Source organism: Primulina huaijiensis, chromosome 6 (assembly GCF_012295235.1).
Source record: "Primulina huaijiensis isolate GDHJ02 chromosome 6, ASM1229523v2, whole genome shotgun sequence".
Lineage (NCBI taxonomy): Eukaryota > Viridiplantae > Streptophyta > Magnoliopsida > Lamiales > Gesneriaceae > Primulina > Primulina huaijiensis.
Genome location: NC_133311.1, coordinates 3,724,451 through 3,730,469, shown reverse-complemented (window position 1 = coordinate 3,730,469; position 6,019 = coordinate 3,724,451). Strand labels below are relative to the sequence as shown.

General features: G+C 32.9%; 1 long non-coding RNA gene across 1 annotated transcript; it reads right to left on the bottom strand.

The window, feature by feature from the left end:
- Window positions 1-279: 279 nt before the first annotated feature.
- Window positions 280-3,418, bottom strand: LOC140979949 (uncharacterized). The gene is made up of 3 exons (XR_012175829.1): window positions 3,009-3,418; window positions 2,093-2,438; window positions 280-744 (listed from the first exon to the last, which is right to left on the bottom strand). It is a non-coding gene; the product is annotated as an uncharacterized lncRNA (long non-coding RNA).
- Window positions 3,419-6,019: the final 2,601 nt, after the last annotated feature.

Below are 6,019 nucleotides of genomic sequence, written 5' to 3'. Positions count from 1 at the left end.
GTCGCAGTGTTTTCAAAATCATGTGTTCGGCTATTAATAAATAAATATTTTATAAATTTTAAACTATAGATTGTGTATTTATCTGATAATTTATATTTTTAATAAAAATTAATATGATTTTGCATTTTATCTCATTTTTAATATTGATTTCTAATTATTTTTTTTCTCAATTTTTTTAATTTTATTTAGTTTCATCATGAAATTATTTATGTGACGTGTGTGCAAATAAAAAAAAAATAAACCATCAAAGAACATAGTCCAAATCACGTAAGTTCTAACATTCAAAACTCATAAATTTCAATTCAATTTATATATCAACTAGTTGATAAAATTTAGATTCTTGAACTAAGTTAATGTTCAATAACATAATTTTTTTTAAAAAAATTACTGAACGACCGATACAGAATGTTAAAAAAAATTAATTCTTTGACAAAGAGTGTCCATATATTGTTCAAATCCCTTCCAAATAACATATGTTCTCAGCTTAGCCAAAGAGAAGTTAGATCTACGAATCCAAATTTTTAACTTGATTTGAGGAGCCTTTTGATTAAGCTTAGCCTACCTTAATGACCATGACGCAAGAAAAGGGCCAGTTTTCTCGGGTTATCAACCAACAACTCTGCAACAAGAAATTTTTCCTCAGCGCTTAGCTCTTGAATCACTTCTAATGCGTCTAACGCTTTGTCCATTGCATTTTCCATCTTCTCATCAGTTGCTAGTTGTTTAACAAGGTCTGCTATAGAACTCTTGGTCACTGTTGCGTATTTTCACTACCGCAAGTGTACGGTGTCAAGTTTTAGTACTGGTTTACGTACAGATATCGATCTCACGAGGAGTAATTATTTAAAACTGTATATTAAGTACCATAATTGACATAGCTCAACTTTATTTAGAAAATCTAGGAGTGAGTTTACAATCAATTCAGAGAAAACAATGAATTATGAAAATCTTATGCACACAGTCGAGTTTCCGCGTGTAAAGCAGTCTAGAGATATGATTTCGTCGAGTCTCTCCTATGCTAAATTAAAATTGACTAACAATTAATTAAATTGTATCATGTTTACTAACCAAGAACTCGGAATTTTCCTATTCTCTTTTTCAAGTGATAAATAGAAATGTATTACCTATTACTGATTTTACTATGTCTATTCAAAATCACGTAACACGTAATAAATGCAACCTAGGTTCTTTTCATGGATTCACCAAAATTATACGTCTTTTGCACGTTATAAATATCCGACGATGCAATTCCTCCTGTCCTAATCTCAATCCCCTCTGTCGAGTGTTAGATATCAATTATTTAATCAATCGAATTATGGCCAGTAATTCAAAAGCACTAAGAACAAGAAATCACAAATAAACACGATGAATTAATTAACTGAAAATTCAAAACGTCAATAACATAGGTTCGACACCGACTACGTCAATCTCTAGAAATTAAAATTAGTTCATACTCGAATTTAAATCAATACAAAACCTGTTTACGATCATTAAAAGCGTAAAAGTAAAGAACCGAATTAAAAACGTGTTGACGAGAGATGAACGCGCGTCTCCGTGTCTGGATCCAGCGTCTTCTATCTCTGTTCTTTGCGTTTCGTCCTCCGTTGGATATCACTTTTTCGCTTCTTTTCTCTGTTAGGTCGGCTGTGTTGTAAAAATTTCCGAATCCCCTTCAAAGCCCACGCCGAAACCTATTTAATTCTGAGAAATCGCGTCGCGCGCATATGCGCGACCTTGAATAGCGCATATGCACGCACCTTTAGGTCTTCCAGGGCATCCAATCCTCGGCGCGCGCACATGCGCGGAGTCCTCTGTTCATGTCCCTCCTTTCGCGCGCATATGCGCGCCCTTCTCTGGTTTTCATTGCATCCTCAACACTCTCACGCGCATATGCGCGGGCCTTGCTGTCTTCAAAGAAAGGTGTTGCTCAAAATCTTCTTCTAAGCGCCATTTTTCGTTCCTTTTCATGCCCATATATCGTCTTCCCTAGGTTCCTGCAATCACACTAAAACTAACAAAAACGCATAATTCTGCCCAAGAAAACTAACAATCTAACTGAATTATAAGGGTAATTTAAGTGCACAAAATGCACTTATCAGTCACTTCTGCAACATTGTTGATGGCTGCAACGATGCTATCTTCTTCTTCATTTAACTTCTTACGTTTTTTTGATTTTGACTTGTTGCTTGCAGTTTTCTCGGATGTGGGGATTTGTGTCCCAGAAATAGAATCACCAGCTCCTTCAACAACACGAAATATGTCCTCAAGCCCAACCTCGATGTCATTAGATACTTCGTAATTCATATTAGGGACATCTTTAACAACATTTGCAAAGTCCTCTGCATGTTCACCAGTTGCTCGATCATTTCCAAAATTTCACACCAATCATGGTAATACGACCATTTCCTATGCCGCAAGAAACATACACTACTATCTACCTGTAAAAAATTAAGCAAAATTTGAGGAGACATTATTGTTTATAAAAACAAACTAGATAAAGAACAAGGATAAAGAAGAAAAAGAATGGAAAAAAAATCTGGTCTTACCTATGTTTTAGACCCACCGTAGCTGCACAAAATCTCCAAAGGTCAAATTAAGGGATTCAATGAATTTATCCTAGGCACAAATCTCCGACTTTCCATGGCTATCGCCAAGTCATTTGAGGTATATTTATATGAATCATTTGATATAATCCATTCAGCAAGTTAAAATAAAACTTTACACTCAAACCTATAAAAGTATGTTCCTTGATCAGAATAAAACTGTGCGTCCATGTTGTGCCTTTTCACTAGATCCTCATGTTAATATCAACAAACACCCGGAGTAATATTCAGAAGATATTTGTGAAATCTACCACAAAACTTTAACACAGTTGCCTCGAACATTATAAATTCGAGAGCTGAACCAGATGCAGGATTTCATGTAAATGATTATTAACCTTTCTTGAGTGTTTCTCTCTAAAAATTATTCCAGCTATTAACCAAACAAACAACCATGTAAAATAATACCTTAATCATTGATTCCCATGCTTCGTTTGTAGCTTCAACCATTTTGTCTGTCTCATTCCAACCGATCCCACTTTTGCTTAAGATTGTCACCAAAGAACCATGTGTTTTCTTCCAAACATGGATTTTTGAATTAATATGTGGATTGCCACGTAAGTCAGTATCTGGGAACATTTTCTTCATCGCATCTTCTAAAAATGTTAAGTACCCACATTTAAATCCATTCTCACTTTTCCATCCACAGTTGATAGCGTCTTTCAATGCTTGAATAAGAACTTCTTCCTCATGTGTACTCCAAGTACGTCGAGTCTTCTATGTTTTCTTGCCTTTGTCACCAGAATTTGCGGAGCTTGCCCTAGACTCCATAGATTATATTCCTGAAAAATATAAAATAAATTATGCTAATTTAATTAGTAAACAATATGCACTATTATATGCTAATTTCCTAAAACCTGAGCCGCAGTTTCCCAAGCCTTTTCAACCTGAGCCGCAACACGCCTAATCGCGAGAGCAGATCTAAAATTCTAGATCTCTCTTGTCGATGTTTTTCAGTGGGTAAATTGGTAATTTACGTTATATTTTTAGGAAGTGGATTGTTAATCAGCCCAAATCAAAGGGATGTTTTTTCCACCAAATTGGGTTTGTTTCATACGGGCTTCATGATTAATTAGGCCATAAAAAATGAGACAAACATAGGTTTAATAATCTATCTTATACTTATCACACACACCAAACATAGCCTTAAAGTTTTAAACACTTATTATGTATTTTAGTGAAATAATAAATTAATTTGGGATAGTAATTTTTTGCATGCATGGCTAATTCTTAAAATAAATTTACTAACATGTTAAGTTACAATTTCTTAAATAAAATAGGCCTAGATTAATTTATCCCAATTGGTTACACATTTTAATTTAGGCTTTTAAATTAATTATTGGACATAAAAGAACTTATTTACTACTTAACTCCAATTAATTAAATAAATCCTTAACATTTTTTTACCTTAAAATAAATTATTCTTTTACTTAAATTAAATTTAAGAATATTTTCTTATTATAAATTTTATCTCAATACTCCAACTCCAGTCCGGCCTCGTTTATTTAACCGAAAAGATAACACTAAAATTCTGCGTAAAATAAATGATCATGACTTAACAAATTTTAAAATGAACTAAACACTCCATAAAATTATTTTTTAATTTAAATAATAGCAATTATGAATGGCTTATACGTAGTTTGATTTATTGGGTTCTACATATCCAATCAGTTCTCTGAATAAAAATTCCTCAACCGATGGTCAAATTTCATCTTTGTCTATCTTGATTGAAGAATTCTTAGGTATGTAAATAACAGTTCTCCATACCTAACTTTTTGAGAAGTTTCTTGTTATATTTAGCTTGATAGATAAAGATTACATTATTAAACTGTTTGACTTGTAGTCAAAGGTAAAGTGTCAGTTCACCCATCATACACATCTCAAACTTATCATGCATCAGTTTAGAAAACTTTTCACATAGTTTGGGCTTAGTTGATTCGAAAATGATATCATCAACATAAATTTGAATTAACAGAATAGAATTTAAACAGTCTTATCAACAGTACCAACAACAAAATCATGATCAATCATGAACTTATAAAAAGTGTCATATCAAGCTCTAGGGACTTGTTTCAGACAATATAATGCTTTTTCTAATTTAAACACATAACCGGTAAAACATGATTCACAAAACTAAGAGATTGTTTTACACACACTTCTTCCTCCAATATACCATTTAAGAATGCACTTTTTAACATCCATCTGATAAACCTTGAAGTCCTCAAAGGCAGCATAAGCAAGAAAGATTCTAATAGCTTCTAATCTAGCTATCGGTACAAAGATTTCATCAAACTCTATTCTTTCTTCTTTTCTAAAAATTTGTGCAACTAATCTTGCCTTATTTCTAATGACAATCCTACTCTCATCTAGTTTATTTCTATAAAACCATATGGTACCTATGATAGATTGATGGTCTAGGAACTAAATTTCAAACTTTTTTCTGTAAAATTGATTTAATTCTTCTTGCATAACATCTATCCAACTAGAATCAACTAAGGTTTCATCAATTTTCTTCAGTTTAGTCTGAAAAATAAAGACAACATGCATAAATTCATCAATCATCTGCTTCTAGTTCTTAAAAGAGTTGAAGGATTACGTATGACTAACTCAGGTGGATGATTCTTATTCCACAGTAAGAATAGTCAAAGGGGATTTGTATTAGAAACTAGGACTAGACTTGGAAATGGATCAGCTTGATTTTGATCTCGAACTAGATGAGCTTGATTTTTCAAGTTTATGTCGCTAACTTCATCAGTTTCAATGTTAAGAATGTTTGGCACAAGGTGGATCATTTGTTCTTCTGATCTGAATATCACTTTCAGACTCAAGATCAGTAGATTCCAATCTATTTCTCAGATCATTTAGTTGTGCATTGTGTAGTAATAGACTATTCATAAAAAACATGTACTGATTCTTCAAAAGTTAAGGCATTATTATTAAATACACGACAGACTTTGCTAACAGATTAATAACCTAGGAATATACCATCAAATTTAATATCAAAAGAAGTTGAATGATTTTTCTTGTTATTATGAATATAACACTCACAATCAAATTCTCGGAAGTATGAGATTCTAGGTTGATTGTCGTTCCAGATCTCATATGGTTCCTTTCCATGATTCTTGTTGATCATAGATATGTTTTGAGTGTAACATACAGTATTCACGGCTTCTAGCCAGAAATATTGAAAGTTACCAGAATCAGCTAGCATGATTCACGCTGCTTCTTCAAGTTGCACCGTTAACATCAACTAAAACGGCAAGTACTCAGTCCTACAACTGATATTAGAGTCAATGTCATAAGTTTGTTTCGCATTGATTGCAAGGAGCGTAATTATTGGGGAGGAGATTATTAAGTGCAATAATTATCTCCACTGGGTAGAAGAATCAAAACGTGGTGCTTGAGTTGTATGATTTAAA